The 22,037-nt window shown below is 36.7% G+C and overlaps 1 pseudogene across 1 annotated transcript; it reads left to right on the top strand.

Annotated features, from left to right (window-relative positions):
* The first annotated feature begins 5,917 nt into the window (after positions 1-5,917).
* Positions 5,918-7,114, top strand: LOC309797111 (geranylgeranyl pyrophosphate synthase-like; annotated as a pseudogene). Its single transcript has one exon. The product of its transcript is annotated as a geranylgeranyl pyrophosphate synthase-like (transcript).
* The last annotated feature ends 14,923 nt before the right edge of the window (positions 7,115-22,037 follow it).

Raw genomic sequence — 22,037 nt, 5'->3', positions numbered from 1 at the left:
ATTTTCTGTTCATTCTGTTTATTTCTTTTTAAATTTAGTTTTTGGATAGGTAATGCATTTGTGTGGTTCAAAAACCTGAAAGTACAAAGGATAGACAGTGAAAGCCTCTTGCTAATCCTTGACCACCATCTGCCAAGAACTCCGCTCACTAAGGTTCTTAGTTTATATGTGGACATACAAGCAAATATACATATCGACTTTGAGTCCCCTCCCTTTTATACCAAAGATAGAATAGTATAAAAATGGTGCTACATATAAAAACTTGTATTTTTCCACTTAATATGTTTTAGAGCTCTTTCTTTTTTTAATTGAAGTATAGTTGATTTACAATGTTGTGTTAACTTCTACTGTACAACAAAGTGATTCATTTATACATATATATATATTCTTTTTCATATTCTTTTCCATTATGGTGTATTACAAGATGTTGAATATAGTTCCCTGTGCTATACAGGGGGACCTTGTTGTTTTTCCATTCTACATATAATAGTTTGCATCTGCTAATCCCTAACTCCTAATCCCTCCCTCCCCCATCCCCTCCCCCTTGGCAACCACAAGTCTGTTCTCTATGTCTGTGAGTCTGTTTCTGTTTTGTAGATATGTTCATTTGTGTCACATTTTAGATTCCACATATAAGTGATACCATATGGTAGTTGTCTTTCTCTGTCTGACTTACTTCACTTAGTATGATGATCTCTAGGTCCATCCATGTTGCTGCAAATGGCGTTATTTCATTCTTTTTTATGTCTGAGTAATACTCCATTATATATATATATATATATATATATATATATATATATATATATATATATATATATATATATATATATATATATACCACAACTTCTTTATCCATTCATCTGTCGATGGACATTTAGGTTGTTTCCAGGTCTTGGCTCTTAATAGTGTTGCTATGTAGAGCTCTTTCTAAATCCGTACCTAGCGAGCTTTCCCCCTACCACCTTTCTTTGGACATCTGCATGGTATTCCATTGGATGAGTAAATAAACATTTATTTAACTATTTCCCTACTGATGGACATTTGCATTATTTTTAATCTTTTGCAATTACAAATGGAGCTTCATTGAGAGTAATCCTGTACTTATATCATCTTCCATTTGTGCAAGTATAGCTGTAGAATAAATTCCCCCCAAACTTAGTTGCTCATTAAAGGGCAAATACATTTACAATTTTGATAGTCATTACTAAATTACGTTCCAGAGAGGTTATATACCAATTTGTGTTTTCACCAGTAATACATGAGTGTGTTTATTTTCCCATGTCCTCACCAACACAGGGTGTTATTAAATTTTTAGATTTTTGCTAATCTCATAGGTAAAAGATGGCATCTTAGCACAGTTTTAATTTACATTTTAAAAATTTTTAGAAAATTGAGCATCTTTTCATATGATATGTAGACTCTTAATATACTAAAAAAATTCCTGTTAATTCAAAGAGTGATATCCTTGCCTGCAATTAGAAAGTTAGAGTGAATGCAGACCTTAGCTTTCCTGGGACACATGTCAGGGTCAGAAAGCACCTTAGTGGTCATCTAGTACTATCCTGGTCTGATGCCTAACTGACCATGGATCCCTGCCTTCCTCAGCAGAGGTGTTCAGAGTTAAGGAGTTCACAAAATTGAAAACATCGTCCTGTGGCCCTAGCATTTAGAAAGTTTTTACAGAGCCAAAATCTTTCTGTAATTACTGCAGGACAGTAATTACAGTATGCTCTTGTTAAAGTGCACTATTCTTCTAGAGCACAATGAATATACCACAGAGGAATAATACTGGCTTAAAATAGAGGGAGAATGGCCAACTTCTCCCTCTCTCAGTAATAATTCTTCACCTGCTAGAGTCTTTAAATTATATTGCATATTGTTTTCATCACAATTAGAAACAGAATTTAAGATGTAAATGCAACCTATGTAGTATTCCTGCTAAAGATGCATAACCCCAATCTAACCATGAGAAAACCTCAGATAATACTAAATTAAAAGACATTTTAGGAAATAACTGGCCCGAACTACTCCAAAATGCCGAGCTCATGAAAGCCAAGGAGGGGCTAAGGAGCTGTTCTAGATTAAAAGAGACTAAAGAGGGCTTCCCTGGTGGCACAGTGGTTAAAAATCTGCCTACCAATGCAGGGAACACAGGTTCGAGCCCTGGTCCGGGAAGATCCCACATGCCACAGAGCAACTAAGCCCCTGCACAACAACTACTGAGCCTGCGCTCTAGAGCCTGCGAGCCTAGAGCCTATGTTCTGCAACAAGAGAATCCACCGCAATGGGAAACCCGCGCTCCACAACGAAGAGTAGCCCCCGCTCGCCCGCAACTAGAGAAAGCCCGCGCGCAGCACCGAAGACCCAACACAGCCAAAAATAAATAAATGAATAAATTTAAAATAAATAAATAAAAGAACTAAAAACATAAAAAAAAAAAAGAGGCTAAAGAGATGAGATGTGACAATTAATTGCCATCTATGATCCTGAATTGGATTCAGGGAATCCAAAGAAGGGGAAAATATGCCATAAAGGATATTATTGGGAAAAATGGCAAAATTTGAATACAGATCGTATATCAGATTAGAGCATGAAATCAAGATTAAGTTTTAGCTGTGATCATGCAAAAAAAGAATGTCCTTGCTGTTAGGAAACGCACACTGAAGAATTTAGGGGCAAGGGGACATGGTATCTGCAATTTACTCTCAAAAGGGTCAGGAAAAAATAGAGAAAGAAAAAGAGACAATGATAAAGCAAATGTGGCAAAATGTTAATTGCCGAAAGTGGGTGAAGGTTGTTTGGGATTTCCTTGTATTATTCTTGCAACTTTTCTGAGTGTGTTTGAAATTATTTAAACATAAATTGAATATAAATACTTTTGGGAGAGTAACTTAAGCACAATATCCTTTTAGAAGAGTGACTGAAGTTTCCACCAAAATGTCCATGACTGCTATAGGCACATTTACTGAAAAGGGACAGGTGGTGATTGATTAAGTTCAGACTGGTTGGAAATTTTGTACGGTCCCTTAGAATCACTTCATAAACTAGACTAAGAGAATCAGTGAGTAGTTGGCTTTTGAAAACTAGCCTCTGTATTTTCCTTCTGAAGATACTTGTTTGAATTATTTTACCAGTAAGACAGCAGTGTACATAAGGGTAGAGAGGAACGGTGATCTGTTGTGTTACCTCCAGGGTCACGGTGCCACCAATCCCATCACAGAGGTGGTGGTGGATCAGGCAGAAGTGTGTCAGAAGTACTAAGGAGGAAAAAAAAAAGATGGGTGTGGTGGTATAAAGCCATATTAAGGAGAAAGGGGATGGAAGAGGGAAAGATGGTTGTATTTGCTATAATTAAATATAGGTGAGTGTGTCTGACTGTGTTTCATGGGTGGGAGGAATTGGTACCTAAAATAAAAAAGCAAATGAGTGGGTTAGCCATCAGTTATTCTCACAATCTTACTGTAAAACAAACCACCTCAAAATCCAGTGCCTTAAAACAACAATCGTCTATTTTCACTCACACATCTGCAGGCTGGGCTCAGGAGGGGTTGGCTCAAAGGTCTGCTCTGCCTGTCTCTCCTCCTTCTTGGACCAGCCGGCTCCCCAGAGTATGTTATCCTCATGGAGATGACCAAGAAAAGGAAAGCAGCCCAGCTGTGCAAATACATTTCAAGCCCCTGCTTGTATCACTTTTGCTAATATCCCTTTGGCCAAAGTGAATCACATGGCTGAGGCTAAAGTCAAGGAAAGGAGAAGTAGACGCCATCCCTAGTGAGAAGAACGGCAAAGTTACATGGCAAGGGATATGGATACTGGCGGGGAGGACGTGATGGAATAATGCAGTCCTCCACGAGGGAATCAATTAACAAGGGGAGAAAGACTTTGGTTTTTTTCTCATTAGAAGGCAAATTCTTCCAACCATTTGTGTTTGAAGATTCACCCTTTTTTTTTTCCAGATAGGTTTATGAATACAGCATCAGGCAAAATCTTTCTGACCATGGAAAAGAGACTGTCCTTTACTGCCAGCCCTGTCCTCTTTGCCAGCCTGCTTCACAACAGAGGCAGCATAGATGAAGAGAGGCCGTGTAGTTTAATGGTTTAGAACACATTTTAAATCTTGGTTTCACATGGATTCAACTAGAGATTATCATACTAAGTGAAGTATGTCAGAAAGAGAAAGACAAACACCATATGATATCACTTATATGTGGAATATAAAATATGGCACAAATGAACCTATCTATGAAGCAGAAACAGACTCACGGACATAGAGAACAGACTGGTGGTTGCCAAGGGGCAGGGGGCTGGGGGGGATGGAGTGAGAAGTTGGGACTAGAAAATGTAAGCTTTTATATATAGGATGGATAAAAAACAAGGTCCTAGTGTATAGCACAGGGAACTAAATTCAATATCCTGTGACAAACCATAATGGAGAAGAATATTAAAAAAAGAATGTATACATATATGTATAACTGAATCACTTTGCTGTACAGCAGTAATTAACACAACACTGTAAATCAACTATACTTCAAAAAAATAAATAATTTTTAAAAGATATACAGTAAGGACATAATAACTATCTATCCTTCTATGCTAAGTTGTATCATTATATTAAAATATGAGAAATACCTTTTTAAAAATTAGTCACTTGGCTTTCCTCTCAGAGTGGTTTACAATTTTTATTTCCTAATTCTACCTGCTGTGTGTATGTCCAAGCTTGAAACTGGGCTAAGTCTTCCTCAAGGAAATGGGGCTTTTCTGCCCTTTCAAGCTTCCGTTCTTATCTCCTCATTTTAGACCTAGAACTAGAAAATAAGTTCAACTTGGCAAAATTTGAACGCAACACCTTTCTCCTCTAATAATACCAAAAACTTCTCATTTACCCTGCATCAAAATTATCACAAGTTCAGAGTCAGTGGAATCCAGATTTGTGAGGGTTTGCCATGTTTCTTCTCTGAGCTCCTTGGAAGGCCCCCATGCCACGCATCATGCAACGCTGTGCTTTTTGGTTTATGAAATCAGAAAACATAGCCTAAGGGAGCAGGGCCAAAGAAAGGTATTAGGAAGATAATGTTAAAACCTATAATAAAATTAAAACGATGAATATAGCTAGGGGAACTGTCCATCCAGGGAATAAGCATATTAGTGTAAATGGATTAAGAGTCAGAAATTAATGAGGTCTATTAATTGAGTTGATTCCTGTAATCTGGTAAAATGCAAATAGCATCTTCTTGTAATCGGCCCGTGGACTGCCTGAATGAATACCACTAGAAAGCAGGTTTGGCTTAGAAAGAAAACAATACTTAAAATCTTTTAGCAGGGCCACAACGAGGGTAGCTGAACCACCACTTGACTTTGGAGCCATGGATTCCTGGAATTAATAAGAGTAATAACAATAGTAGTACCTATGTGCCAAGTATTGACTCATTTAATCTTCATAGTTGTACAGTACATGCCATTATCATCATCCCCATTTTATAGGTGAAGAGATCATGACATGGGTAGGTTAAGTGATTTGTCCAGGGTCACATACCTAGTAAGTATTGAAACCAGAATTTATTTTATTTTTTATTGAAGTATAGTTGATTCACAATGCTGTGTTAATTTCTGCTGTATAGCAAAGTGACTCAGTTATACATATATATATTCTTTTTAAAAAATATTCTTTTTCATTATGGTTTATCATAAGATATTGAATACAGTTCCTTGAGCTATACACTAGGACCTTGTTGTTTATCCATCCTATATATAAAATCTTACATCTGGAGTGTGACCGGGATGGCGCATTTTCTTGCACTGAGTAATTCAGTGTCGCTGGTGGCTGAGCAGGGCAGAGAGTTCTATGGTGAAGTGAGGGGAGGGATTCATGTAGGCATCCGGGGGACCCTTGTTCTGAACTCTAAGGTGGGAAGTTGATGCTGGGGACTGCTACTCCTGGACCCGCAGCGTGAAAGTTGTGATATCATCCTCGAACCATCAGCTTTGAAATTTAAAAAGAATGGAGAAGACTCAAGAAACAGCCCAAATAATTCTTCTAGAACCTTACAAGTACTTACCTCAGTTACCAGGTAAACAAGTGAGAACCAAACTTTCACAGGCAATTAATCATTGGCTAAAAGTTCCCAAAGACAAGCTGCAGATTATCACTGAATGACAGAAATGTTGCATAATGCCAGTTTACTCATTGATGATGTCGAAGACAGCTCAAAACTCCGATGTGGCTTTCCAGTGGCACACAGCATCTATGGAATTCCATCTGTCATCAATTCTGCCAACTCTGTACATTTTCTTGACCTAGAGAAAGTCTTAACCCTTGACCACCCAGATGCAGTAAAGCTTTTTACTCGCCAGCTTTTAGAACTCCATCAGGGACAAGGCCTAGATACCTACAGAAATGGTGCTGCAAAAGACAGGAGGACTATTTGGATTAGCAGTAGGTCTCATGCAGTTGTTCTCTGATTATAAAGAAGATTTAAACCACTGCTGAATACACCTGGGCTGTTTTTCCAAATTAGGGATGATTATGTTAATCTACACTCCAAAGAATATAGTGAAAACAAAAGCTTTTGTGAAGATCTAACAGAGGGAAAGTTCTCATTCCCTACTATTCATGCTACCTGGTTGAGGCCTGAAACCACCCAGGTGCAGAATATCTTGCACCATAGAACCGAAAACGTAGATATTAAAAAATACTGTGTACATTATCTTGAGAAAGTAGGTTCTTTTGAATACACTCGGAATACTCTTAAAGAGCTTGAATCTAAAGCCTATAAACAAATCGATGCATGTGGTGGGAACCCTGAGCTAGTAGCGCTAACAAAACACTTAAGTAAAATGTTCGAAGAAGAGAATGAATGATATTAAGCCATTCTCGATTAGGCCTGATAGCTTAGTTGACTTTTTTTTGTCTTTTAGCCTATTACCTTTTTAAAAATTTGGACCAAGCTGTGGGTTTCCAAAAACTGAGTGATAGTGGTGATGTGAGTGAGGTTGTTTCAATTTAGAATCCCTGTGTACAGATAATCAACATAGTACCAAGTTGAAGGAATCACAAGGAGGCACATATAAATAAGTCTAATTTGAATGTCAGAATGTGCTATGATGGGACGTTGTGGTCAACTCTGCCACGCACGTTCTGTTGATTCTGTCCATAAAGAAGACTTCAGCTTCCAGGAACTTTTATCCACATACTTCTTAACTGTATTATGTGGGCATTTTGCAATTCATCTACCCCATTTCCAAGCCATTGACTACTCGGGACCAGTTTCTATAGCTAGCTGGCCCAACGACCACAGGAACTCCTCTTTCTTCCTAAATGTCATTGCTAGGATGGCTCACTCTTCTCCCTGGAAACTCCCTTACTAAAGTCTGCCATGAAAAAGCTGACAGTGACAAGCAAAAAAGCAAAAACAAAAAAATTTTACATCTGCTATCCCCTACCTCCCACTCCATCCCTCTCTCACCCCCTTGCCCTTGGCAACCACTGGTTTGCTCTCTATGTCCCTGATTCTGTTTCTGTTTCATAGATAGGTTCATTTGTGTCATATTTGAGATTCCACATATAAGTGATATCGTACGGTATTTGTCTTTCTCTTTCTGACTTCACTTAGTATGATAATCTGTAGTTGTATTCATGTTGCTGCAGATGGCATTATTTCATTCTTTATAACGGCTGAGTAGTATTTCATTGCATATATGTAACACATCTTCTTTATCCGTTCATCTGTTGATGGACATTTAGGTGGTTTCCATGTCTTGGCTATTGTAAATAGTGCTGCTATGAACATAGGGGTGCATGTATCTTTTTGAATTAGAGTTTCGTCTGGGTATATTCCCAGGAGTGACATTGCTGGATCATATGGCAACACTATTTTTAGTTTTTTGAGGAACCTCCATACTGTTTTCCATAGCGGCTGCACCAACTTACATTCCCACCAACAGTGTAGGAGGGTAAAGTGAATAATTTTTAAAACTAATACGAGAGCATTTATTATCCAGTTGGCCCCATGGAGAATCAGCAGGTTGGAGATTTGAGGACCAGCTCTGCCTCAGGAGAGCTGGGTTTATTTGGACACATTGTTTACCTTCTCTGACCTTGTTTCCTTTTTTTAAAAAATAAATTTATTTATTTAGTTATTTTTGGCTGCGTTGTGTCTTCGTTGCTGTGCGCGGGCTTTCTCTAGTTGCAGAGAGCGGGAGCTACTCTTTGTTGCGGTGCACGAGCTTCTCATTGCAGTGGCTTCTCTTGTTGCGGAGCATGGACTCTAGGTGCGCGGGCTTCAGTAGTTGTGGCTCACAGGCTCTGGAGCACAGGCTCAGTAGTTGTGGTGCACGGGCTTAGCTGCTCTGCGGCATGTGGGATCTTCCTGGACCAGGGCTCAAACCCGTGTCCCCTGCAGGCGGATTCTTAACCACTGCACCACCAGGGAAGTCCCTGACCTTGTTTCCTTATCCGTAAAATGGGGATAATTTTTCCCCTGCAGAACTATTGGAAGGATTTATTGGAATAATCTGTGTAAAGTCCCTGACATTGTATCTGGTGAGAAGCCAGAGGCTCATTCCAATAATACTGTCAGTACTCAAATTATTTTTTTGAAACTCATATTCTTAAAGTGCCTTCAGATTTAGTTTGAGTTACGGGGGAAAGAAAAGTTTCATTACCCTACAGTCATATTTCATTTTTGACATTAAAAAATATTGTTCAGGTTGGTCTTTTGACCTACTTATCAAACATTTGGTGGCTTTTGACTATTGCCAAAAATGAAATCACCATTAAACGACAGAAATGTATTGCTATTCAGGATATTTTAAAAATTACATATCATGATTTGGAGGCAAACCTAACAAAATAAGAGTTTCAAAAGTGTTTGAGCAATGATTTCATCAATCTTGGCATTAATAAAAAGCTTCATAAAAAGACTAGCTGGAAGGTGCTAGATCCTCTTAGAAGTGTACATTCTAGTGGGCTTGTTTCAAAAAACACACATATAATTTTATGATCTTATCTCATTTAAAGCATAAACTCTTAGCTTTTATCAGAAGTATTGGGTTTTCTATTGTGAAAATAATGTCATTTCCCTGATACCACATTTGGTAAGAAACCAATTTCAATTTCCAAGCATAAAGAAGAGTTTATAAAAGTGCAGTTGTTTCCTTTTATTTCTTTTAATCCTTTGATGCAGAAGAGAAGCCAAACCCTGAGATAGGTTACCAAGAATGTTCCAGAAGGGTCTAGAATCAAAATATGTGATCCAGGGAAATTATAGAGGAAATTATGTGGCATAAAATAGCAGCTATTGTATGGCCATCAGCAGGAGGACGAGACTACCAAGAGGAAGAGCCAAAATACCAAGCAAGAAAAGGTTTTTAAAAAATCTTACTGTGTTTGATTTTTAAAACAGCTTTATTGAGATATAAATCGTATAATATACAATTCACCCATTTAAAGTGTACAAGTCAATGGTTTTGAGTATATTCACTCAAAAATGTGCAACAATTACTAAAATCTAATTTTAGAATATTTTCATTACCCATAAAAGAAACCCTTTAGCAGTCATCCTCCCCCATTCCTCCCAAAACCCCCTCTTCCCCCGGCCCTAGGCAACCACTACTCTACTTTCTGTCTCTATAGATTTGCCTATTCTGGACATTTCATACAAGTGTAATCATACAATATGTGATCCTTTGTGACTGGCTTTTTTCACTCAGTAGCATGTTTTCAAGGCTTATCCATGTTATAGCATGTATCAGTACTTCTTCCTTCATATGGTTGAATAATCATCAGTTCATAGACATTTGGGTTGGGTTGTTTCTGCTTTTTTTTTTTGGCTACTGTGTGTAATGATGCTATGAACATGCATGTACAAGTTTTTGTGTAGATGTATGTTTTCATTTTCTTGGGTGTATAGCTAGGAGTGGAATTGCTGGGTCATAGGGTAACTCTGTGTCTAACATTTTGAAGAATCGCCGAACTATTTTCCACAGCAGCTGCACCATTTTACATTCTCACCAGCAATGTATGAGGGTTCTGATTTCTCCATATCTGTTTGATTTTGTTTTCAATCAGACATTCAAGACTGCTGACAGCAGATTCAGCCTATTAAGATGGAAAGAATTAGAAAGAGATATAACAAACATATGAAGTGTTTCAGGGCTGCTAACAGTGTCATAAGCCTGTTGGATGAAGAATCAGGAAAACATTCAATGTAAAATAAAATATTTTAAACATTATCATCATCAACCAAGATTGCTTGTCACCACCTGTTCTTTTGCACTTATTGAAGAAGCAAGACCAACTGTGTCTTGGAGACACAGCATACATATTCATATTTAGAGACTTAAGGACAAAAACTGAAAAGGGAGAGAGCTTAATGGAAATAAATAATTGATGATAATTATAATTGAGGAAGAAAATGAAGAACAATTTATGATATTATTTCAATGTGATATATTATCAAGCTAAATGTGCAATTTCACCTCTGCCATTCCCTCCCTAAAAACTGCATTCCAGCCAGAACCTCAGCTCCCACTGTCCCACCCTCTGATGACTCTGCTGTCCCATTTAGCCCGGATTCTTTGGCGGCTTCTCCATTTTTGCCTCTGAACACGTAGCCTGTACTCATGTTACTCATTTGGCAACTTTTGACATATGGCATCTACTGTAATTATTTAACTTTTGATGTCCATCTGCTTTGCCTCCTTTCCTCACTTCCTGAACTCAGTCAGGGTATTCAACTTGTATTAAATTTCCTAATTCACCGAACACAGCTTGCCATTATGATGTGAGAATTTCATAACGGCATTCAATTTATCTTTGTTGAGTGATTTAATTCTGGAGCATGACATATAAATTTCACTGATGTCACAAGATGACAAGGCACAAATTTTTCTTGTCAATTTCTGGACCTTGAAAATGAGCCCCCCAAATTGTCTATTTTTTAAAACAATATTCCAATTTCAGAATAACAGTGCACACTAGCAGCCCAAAATAAATATTGATCATAAACTGATGCCTAATCAAATGTCTGACTCATCCTGTGTGTGACCCCTTTCTCGTCTGAGTACACACACACACACTCCATGCACACAACCTCAACAAAACTTCACCTGTCAATATCTGCCTCTGAGCACACAAAACTTGAGCAGCAACAAAAAATAGGAGTTGCCACTTTCACAAAAGCCTGAACATCTATTCCCAAGACTAGGAAGATAATGTTCATCTTCCTGAAAACCTTGAGAGATTTTATTTTCAACATTTTATGCTGCAGAGCTTATGAAATAAAATAATAATGCAGCACAGTATACTTTGTTTTTAAATAGCCCCTTTCATCCAAGAAGCTTAAAGAAACTTACAAACATTACTCATTCACCTTCATAAATTTTTTTATTGAATTAACAAGATAGTCTACGGAGCAAAAGTTAAAAGCAATAAAAACAACCATATTTTATGTAACGACTGTTCCAAACATACCCAGTTTCCATTTTCTTGACTTACATGAAATTATTCAGACTCTCATTAGTTTCAACCTCCAGGAGATAAGGCAACAATGAACTGCTGAAGTGTATAAATAAAAAAGAATAATTCAGAGCTCGTGTCGCATTTGTCTTCCCCCGTCTAACTTAGAGCTTTAATTCTGAAGCAGGAAAAACCCGTGATACATTTATTTCCTTGCCAATCCTATGTGTATTTCATGTTTTACAACAACTCCACTGTCTGTAATGGGGTTTGAGCTCTTGGGGGAAACTCTGTTGATGCAAATAGACATATTCCTAGGATGCTACATAATGCTTTCATGGCCTAGCCATTGGTTTTTTGATCTTGATATTGCAAAGCCAAAATTTGCTTAGGTCACATGTTTTCATGTGGGGGGCTGGGGCTTGTGGGGAGTGCGGGAAATCTTTCATCCACTGTGGGGGGGGCCGGGGATCGTAATTAAACCTACCTGAGGATGCTGATTTGTACAGTATAGTAATTGTATTGGAAGTCTGTCTTCTCAGCTACTTCAGTCTATAGGCGTCTTAAGACCTGGTATTGTGGCTCCAGTATTCTCCATGGGTGTTTTCTTCAAGTGGGTACTAGCCATTCTAATGAATTATTTCTTAAATTAACATAAAAGCAAGACAATACTCAAAAGTAATATTAAAATAACAGCATTGTCTTAGAACTGCTTGCAACAGCAATGAGAAAATGGATTTTCCCTAGGAAAGTGGAAGCCTCCACAAATGTCACCCTACCCTCTACCCCAGATTTTTCCAAACCATATTTTTGTTTGTGGTCTGTTTGTTGGGAAAATTCCTCACCTGTCTGGATGTTGAACTAGATGCTAAATCCAGGCCTGAAACTCTGCAGGTTTTATAATCACACATTCACAAGACTCTAGGCTCTTATATATGCCAAGACAAATGTTTAGATGATGATAAAGTAAGATATTGCCCGTAGCTTTATTTTTCTAAGTGAATTAAATGAATTATTTTTAAAGGAATAGTCAACAATGTTCAAGTGTTCTAGCTGATGTGTGACTTTGGACCTATTTATGCTATGTCAAAATAGTTATTTTAGTGGGAAACAAGACAAAAAGTCCCATTTATTATTTGACATGGTGTAAATCAAAAAGAATAAAGATTTGTCAGTTTTAAAATATTTTATTACAGAACATTAAAAACATATGAAGAGACAGAATAATCAACACTTATATACCCTTTACTACAAAAAAACAAACATTAACATTGACCTTGCTGACTTTATTCTCATAAAATAAAATGAAATAAAATAAAAAAGAATAAGATTCTGCTTTAGCTAAGTCTTTATCCTGTTCCCTTCCTCTCCTTTCCATTCCTGAAGAAAATCAGTATGCTAAAGTGGGTGTGCAGTGCTCTTGTACATATATAAATCCACTGAAAAATGACTAACTTCAGCTATTTATTTATTGATCCCTAAATTGGTTGAAGTGAAACTTACTTCCACCTTTTCCCACAACTGCAAGTGTTGCAATAAACACATACACGTTTACTTGGGCACATGTGGGAGAGTTGCTCCAGGGTGGATACTGACATGTGGAATCTTGGGTTGCTGGGTAGACACATAATCAGCTTTGTTATGTATGGTCAACCTGCTCTCCAGATCACTCATCTGAAGAATCTTATAGGCTCCAGATCCTCACCATTGCTTAGTGTTTTCAGACTTTCAGACATGTTAAATTTTTGCCTATCTGCTATATGTAAAAAGGTATTTAATTCACATTTTCCTGATTATAAGAGCAGTTGGTCTTTTAACATATTTCATATTTCATATGTTTTTTGCCCACTTGGGTTTCTTCCTCTGTGAATTGCGTTTTAAAACTTTTGGGCCATTGTTTTTTCTTTTGAAGTATAGTTGATTTACAATGTTGTGTTAGTTTCAAGTGTATAGCACAGTGATTCAGTTTTATATATATATATATTCTTTTTCAGATTCTTTTCCCATATATGTTATTACAAAATATTGAGTAGAGTTCCCTGTGGTATACAGTAGGTCCTTGTTGTTTATCTATTTTATATTATAGTAGTGTGTGTATGTTAATCCTAACCTCCTAATTTATCCCTCCCCCCCACCCCTTTCCCCTTTGGTAACCATAAGTTTGTTTTCTATGTCTGTGAGTCTATTTCTGTTTTGTAAATAAGTTCATTTGTATCATTTTTTTAGATTCCACATATAAGTGATATCATATGATATTTGTCTTTCTTTGTCTGGCTATTGTTTTAATGGGTTGTCATTTTTTATTGATATGGAGGTGCTCTTTATATGTTAAGATTACCAGTCCTTTGTTAGTTATATGGATTACAAAAGTCTTCTCCCAGTCTCTGTCTTGACTTTGTTTTTAAATATCATCTCTTTTTTCCTCTCCTTTTAAAATTTGTTTTAATGGAGAATTTCAAATATATACAAAATTGGAGAAAATAGTGTGCCCCCATGTACCCACCACCTAGCTTTAACAATTGTCAACTCCTGGCCAATCTTATTTGATTTACACCCAACCTGCTCCCCAGCCTTACCCCAACCCCCACCAATTCCTCCTCTTACTTCCTGGGTTGTTTTGAAGCAAGTCCCAGACATCATTACCATTTTGCCCATAAATATTTCAGTATGTATATTTAAAAGGTGAAAACTTTAAAAAGAAAAATGATACAGATTGATTTGTCATTTTGTTTTTGTATCTTTTTCATACAGAAGTTTAAATTTTTTAATATGATCTAATATGACATTTCAGTTTTATTTTTCATTTAGGTTTTTAATCAACTGAGATTGTTTCTTTTGTATACAGTGAGATATGACTACAATGTTTAAAATTTTTTTTTGCCTTATTTAGCAAATCATTCCAGCACCATTGAGTGAGTAGTTCATCCTTTCCAGACTTATTTATAATATCACTTTTGTTAAATATCAAATTTGAAACTATACTTGGCCATGATGAATTTATCTTTGCACCATTAACAATACTTTTTAATTACTATAGCTTCATAATAGGTGTTAACATCTGAAAGACAAATTTCCCTTCTTCTCTTTAAGATTGCTTTGGCTATTCTTGGTCCTCTATCTCCTCTTTCTTATGAATTTTATTTTTTTATTATTTTTAAAATTAATTAATTAATTTAGTTTTTGCTGCATTGGGTCTTCTTTGCTGTGTGTGGGTTTTCTCTAGTTGTGGCAAGTGAGGGCTACTCTTCGTTGTGGTGGCGGGCTTCTCATTGTGGTGGCTTCTCTTGTTGTGGAGCACAGGCTCTAGGAGCATGGGCTTCAGTAGTTGCAGCACACAGGCTCAGTAGTTGTGGCTCGCGGGCCCTAGAGCACAGTCTCAGTAGTTGTGGCACACAGGTTTAGTTGGTCTGAGGCACATGGGATCTTCCTGGACCAGGGCTCGAACCCATGTCCCCTACATTGGCAGGTGGATTCCTAACTACTGCACCACCAGGGAAGTCCAACTTTCTTATGAATTTTAACTTGAGATTGTCAAGTTCCATGAAAGATCCTATTGAGATTTTGACTGAAATCACATTGAATTTATATGTCAATGTGGGCATACTTTATATCTTTATGATGTTGAGAATTTCCATCTACAAGTAAAGTATACCTTCTCATTTACTTGTCATCTTTCATGTCTCTCATTAAAATTGTATAATTTTCTTTTATAAATGTGCTCTGAATTTGTTAGATTTATTTCAAAGAAACTTAGTTTCTATTGCTACCTTAAATGTTATCTTTTTTTAAATTATATTTTATAATTTTTTGATGATGGTATAGAAGGAGGCAATTGGTTTTATATTTGAAATTTATACTCAACAAATTTGTTGAACAATCTCATTAGTTCTAATAGTTTGTTAATTCCATAGAGATAATCATGTCACCTGCAAGTGACAACAGTTTTGTTTCTAATATATTTTAATTATTTTTCTTTTCTTAATTCACTGGCAAGAATCACTAATATAATATTAAATAAAATAGTGATAGTGGGGATTTTTCCTTGTTCTTAAGTTTAAAGGGAGTATTTATAATGTTTCATGTAACAGTCAAAGTTCAATCAGAGGAGCAGAACCACTAGGAGATAAGTATTTGTTACAGGGATTTGACCATACACAACTGTAGAAGCTGTAAGGCTGCTGTCCTCCCAACAGATGCTGGAGCTTGAAGTCCAGGGGCAAACAGTGGGGAAGGGAAGATGGATGTCAAGTGGAGGAAGATCAAGGACAGCGCTGAACCCACAAGCACAAGCTGAAGCCCACAAGGGTGGACTGAAACCTATGTCAGTTCTTTTTTTTTCTTCTTCCTTTTTAAAAAATCGAGGTATAGTTAATGTACAATATTATATAAGTTTCAGGTGTACAACATAGTGATTCACAATTTTTAAAGGTTATACTTCTTTTATAGTTATTATAAAATATTGTCTATATTCACTGTGTTGTACAATATATCCTTGTAACTTATTTATTTTTATACATAAAAGTTTGTACCTCTTAATCTCCTACCTCTATCATGCCCTTCCCCCTTCCCTCTCCCCACCACAGGTAACCACTAGTTTATTCTCTATACCTGTGAGTCTGTTTCTTTTTTGTTGTATTCACTAGTTTGTTTTATTGTCTAGATTCCACATTTTAGTGATATCATACAGTATTTGTCTTTCTCTGTCTGACTTAACTTCACTTAGTATAATACCCTCCAAGTCCATCCATGTTACTGTAAATGGCAAAATTCATTTACTCAAATGGCTGAGTAGTATTTCATTGTGTACATATACCACATCTTCTTTATCTATTCATCTGTTGATGGGCACTTAGGTTGCTTCCATTTCTTGGCTATTGTAAATAATGCTGCTATGAACACTGGGGTGCATGTATCTTTTCAAGTTAGTGTTTTCATTTTCTTCCAATATATGCCCAGGAGTGGGATTGCTGGATCATATGGTAGTTCTAGTTTTAGTTTTTTGAGGAACCTCCATACTGTTTTCCATAGTGGCTGCACCAACTTATATTCCCACCAACAGTGTAGAAGGGCTCCCTTTTCTCCACACCCTCTCCAGCATTTGTTATTTGTGGTCTTTTTGATGATACCTATTCTGGCAGGTGTGAAGTGATATCTCATTGTGGTTTTGATCTGCATTTCTGTGATGATTAATGATGTAGAGCATCTTTTCATATGTCTGTTGGACATCTGTATGTCTTCTTTGGAAAATGTCTATTCAAGTCTTCTGTCCATTTTTTAATGGGGTTGTTTGTTTTTTTGATGTTGAGTTGTATGAACTGTTTATTTTGGATATTAGCCCCTTATCAGTCATATCATTTGCAAATATTTTCTCCCATTTACTAGGTCGTCTTTTGTTTTGTCAATGGTTTCCTTTGCTGTGCAAAAGCTTTTAAGTTTAATTAGGACCCATTTATTTATTTTTGTTTTTGTATCCTCTGTCTTAGGAAACAAATCCAAAAAAACAGTGCCATGATTTATGTCAAAGAGAGTTCTGCAACCTGTGTCAGTTCTTGACCTTGATGGAGTAAAATAAATAGTTATGAGTATTTTTTCCTTATTTTAATGTGTATAAGTTTATATATATTAGCCATATATATATATTTTTTTCCCTCTGGGTCTTAGTTATCGGGGAGCTTAGATCCCTCTCATCCATCCCATAGTGGCCCTTATTATTGACATAGTTGTGGTCTCCCCTTTTTTCTCAAGTGTTTTCCCCATTATTGCATTTGTCTCTTTTTGTTAACCAATTCATATATTCTGGTGGGGAAAGAGTTAAAGTAGAAATTAAATAATGATTCTAGCAGTAACCAGCTGTGGAGAGCTCATTTATTTTCTTTTTTCTCTAATATAGACTTACAGTGGTACTACATTTTTCCCCCCCTTTGGAACATATTATACATAATAACAATAAAACAGTGGCTGAGCGAGGTTTTTTTTTTTTTTTTTTTTTCTAAAGAGGCTTTATCAGTCAAGGTTCAGTCAGAGAAGCAGAACCATGGGGAATGAATATATCTACATGTATGGTTTTGTTACAGGTATTTAACCTTATGCAATCGCAGGAGCTGGTAAAATAGACTCTGTAAGGTTGTCGTCTTCACATTTCATGCTGGAAATTCAAGTTTACAGGGCAAGCAGTCAGCAAGGGAAAATGGACGAAAAGCAGGGGAGAGCAAGACGGAACCACAAACTCAAGGGGAAGCCTATGAGGACAGACTGAAACCCATGTTAGTTCTTGTTGCTGCTGACTTTGATGGAGCATTTGCTGTCACTGCCTCACACCAACAAGGTGAGCCAGAAGACAAGTGACAATGTGTGTGAATTACAAAATGGCTGCCGTTTCACTTCTGCCCTCCAAATGTCACCCAAGAACCTCTCTCATGGGCTACTCTAACTGGAAACGTATAGGAAGGGGAATACTGGGAAATGTACTTCAGCTTAGCTAAGTCGACAAATGACAAACCCACCACAAATCGTTTTTTTTTTTTTAAATCAGCTTTGTTGAGGTGTAATTTACTATAACACACACCTATTTTAAGTGTATAATTTGATGAGCTCTGACAATTGTTACTGATTTACATCCATGTAACCAGTAACCACCAGCACAATCAGGCTATAGAATATTTCCATCCCCCCCGAAAAGTTCCCTTGTGCCTCTTTGTAGCTAATCCCCCTCTCACCCTCAGCTCCAGGCAACAATTGATCTGTTTTCTGTCAATATAGATTAGATTTGACAGTTCTAGAATTTTATGTTAATGGAATTATACAGAACTGTACTCTCTTGTGTCTGGTTATTTTCACTCAGCCTAAGAATTTTGAGATTCATATATGCTATGTTATGTATGGGTAGTTCATCTTTTTTATTCCTGAGTAGTATTCCAGGGCATGGATATATCATAATTTGCTTATCTGTTCCCCTGTTAATGGACATTTGAGCTGTTTATGTTATTTGGCACTTATGAATAGAGTCAGTGTGTACATTCATGTATAAGGCATTGTATAGAAGTATTCCTTCTCTTGTATAAATGCTTAGGAGTCGAATTCCTTGTCTATTTAAATATTTTACCCATTTTAAAATGTGGTTTGTTTTTCTTCTTACAGTTGAGTTGTAAGAGTTCTTTATGTGTTCTGGCTACAAGTCCTCTGTCGGATATATGAATCATGAATATTTTCCCCTAGTTCGTGGTTTGCATTTTTATTTTCTTAAAAATGTGTGTCAAACAGCAAAAGTTTTAAATTTTGATGAAGTCCAATTTATCAATTTTATTTATTTATTTATTTATTTTGGTTAGTGCTTTTGTGTCTTAATACATCTTTCCTATCCTACCCCAAGGTACACAAATGTTCTCTTACGTCCTTTGTTTTTGTTTTTTTTTTTTTCAGTTTCACCATGCAGCTTGCGGGATCTTAGTTCCCCGACAAGGGGTCGAACCTGGGAGGGATCAAACCCAGCCCCCCGGCAGTGGAAGCACAGAGTCCTAACCACTGGACTGCCAGGGAATTCCCTTTTATGTTCTATTCCATAAGGTTTATACTTTAACTTTCACATTTAGATCCATCATCCATTTAATTCTTTTTATGTAGTGAGCACTGAGGTCCATTTTTCAAAATATGGATACCCAGTTGTTCCAGGATTACTTTGTCACCTTTTCCAAAGATCAATTGATCATGTATGTATGGGTGTATTTCTGGACTCCCTATTCTGTTTCATTAATCTATATGTCTGTCCTCAGGTCAATATCTCATTGTTTTGATGACTGTAGCTTTATCATAAGTCCTGTAAGACCTCCAAATTTGTTCCTCTTTTCCAAAATTGTTTTGGATACTCTTGGTCTTCTTACATTTTCATATAAATTTTATAATCGTTTATCAGTTCCTAAAAAGAGCCAGCTAGGATTTTAATTGAGAATGCATTGAATGGCTAGATCAATTTGGGAATTTACATCTTAGCAGTATTGAATGTTCCAAACCATAATCATTTTTTTTTTTTTCGGTACGTGGGCCTCTCACCGCTGTGGCCTCTCTCGCTGCGGAACACAGGCTCCGGACGCGCAGGCCCAGCGGCCATGGCTCACGGGCCCAGCCGCTCTGCGGCATGCGGGATCCTCCCGGACCGGGGCACGAACCCGTGTCCCCTGCATCGGCAGGCGGACCCTCAACCACTGCGCCACCAGGGAAGCCCCAAACCATAATCATTTTTATCTTGTTCAATTATTTATGTCTTCTTTAATTTCTTACAATCATGTTTTATCATTTTCAGTGTAGAAGTTTTACGCATTTTGTTAAATTTATCTCATTTCTTTGTTGCTATTTGTAAATTGTATTTTTTTAACATTTCAATTTCCAGTTGTTTACTGATAGTCAGTGATCTCTATTCTTATCTTTAGCATTTCTTCATTTCTTTGAATTTAGTTTTCTCTTCTTTTTCTTTTTTTTTTTTTTTTTGAAGTACGTGGGCCTCTCACTGTTGTGGCCTCTCCCGTTGCAGAGCACAGGCTCCGGACGTGCAGGCTCAGCGGCCATGGCTCACGGGCCCAGCCGCTCCGCGGCATGTGGGATCATCCCGGACCGGGGCACGAACCCGTGTCCCCTGCATCAGCAGGCGGACCCTCAACCACTGCGCCACCAGGGAAGCCCTCTCTTCTTTTTCTAGCTTCTTATGGTAGAAACTTAGATAACTGACTTTGAACCCTTCTTTTTCCTAAAATAAGCATTTATATCTATAGATTTTTCTTTAAGCAGTGCTTTAACAGCATCCCACGCATTATTTTTTCTTTTTTTCTTTATTGAAGTATAGTTAATTTACAATACTATATTAGTTTCAGGTGTATAACATAGTAATTCAGTATTTTTATAAATTATACTCCATTTGAAGTTATTAGAAAATAATGGCTATAATTTCCTGTGCTGTACAATATATCTGTGTTGCTTATCTATTTTGTATATAGTAGTTTGTATTTCTTAATCCCCTACCCCTATCTTGCCCCTCCCACTTCCCTTTCCCCACTGGTATCCACTAGTTTGTTTTGTGTATATGTGAGTCCGTTTCTGTTTTGTTATACACATTCGTTTGTTTTATTTTTTATATTCCACATATAAGTGATAACACAGTATTTGTCTTTCTCTGTCTGACTTGTTTCACTGAGCATAATACTCTCCAGGTCCACCCACGTGGTTGCAAATGGCCAGTATCTCAGAAATTTGGTATTTTTTCTTTTATTCACCTTGAATTCTTAAAAATTTCTTCCTTGACCCATGGATTTCTTAAAAGTATGTTTTATAACATCCAAATATTTGGGAAATTTTTTAGTTATCTTTCTATTACTGATTTCTAATTTTATCCCATTGTGGTCAGAGGACACACACTGTACGATTCCAATCCATTTGAATTTATTGACACTTTTTTACGGCATAGCGTATAATCTGTCTTGATGACTCTTCCATGTGCACTTGAAAGGAATGTATATTCTGTTGTTGTTGAGTAGAGTGTTCTATAAATGTCAATTTTGACAAGTTGGTTGATGGCATTTAAGTCTTCTACATCCTTACTGATTTTCTGTCTACTTGATCTATTAATTATTATTGAGAAAGGAGTGTTGAAATCTTGAATAATAACTGTAGATTTGTCTATTTCTCTTTAAAGTTTCCTCAGGTTTTGCTTCATCTCCTTTGAAGCTCTGATGTTTGGTGCTTATCCATTTAGGATGTATGTCTTCTTGATGAATTGACCCCTTTATCATTATGAAATGTCCCTTTTCATCTCTGATAGCATTTTTTTTTTTGCTTCATTTTCCACAAGGATATGTTTGTAGTAAACTCTCTCAGCATGTCTGAAAATGTCCTGATTAAATGATGGTTTAGTTGGGTATTGAATTCCAGCCTCACAGCTATCACCTCTCAGCCCCATGAAGATGTTATTCCATTATCTTCTGGCCTGTACTGTTGCTGTTGTAATATCTCTTCTCAGTTTAATTGTTGTTGTTGTTTTTCTAAGGTGCTCTGTTATTTCTCACTGATGGCTTTTAAGATCTTCTATTTCACTTTGGTAAATAGCAAAGTTTGGTATTTTGATGTTTCTTTACAATGTGTCTAGGTTAGGGTTTATTTTTTATTTTTCCTTCTTGGTGTGGATGTACTTTTTACAACTGAGATTTATGACTTTAATGAATACAGAAAAAAAACTGTCAGCCATTATGTCTTAAAATATTGATTCTCCATCACCCTCCTAGCCTCAAAGTCTTTCTATTCTTGCCTTGGGGAGTTCCTTTTGGAGATATATTTGACTATCTAATTCTATCCTTGATATCTCATAACCTCTTTTTCATATACTCCATAATTCATATATTCCATCTTTTCATCTTGCTGTGTTGCATTTTGAGTAAATTCTTCAGATATATTCACCAGAGAGTTTAGTAATTCTCTTCAGCAATGTTAAATCTAATTTAAAAGTGCACTGAGTTTTAAATTTCAATAATTGTATCTTTAATTTCTAGGAGATTAGTTTGGTTCAAAATCTGCTTGTTATGTTTTAAATAGTGACTTGTTT

The sequence above is a fragment of the Mesoplodon mirus genome (genome assembly GCF_964341445.2).
Source record: "Mesoplodon mirus genome assembly, chromosome: X".
Classification (NCBI taxonomy): Eukaryota; Metazoa; Chordata; class Mammalia; order Artiodactyla; family Ziphiidae; genus Mesoplodon; species Mesoplodon mirus.
Note: the sequence above shows the minus strand (reverse complement) of the source record. Positions and strands in the feature narration are given on the sequence as shown.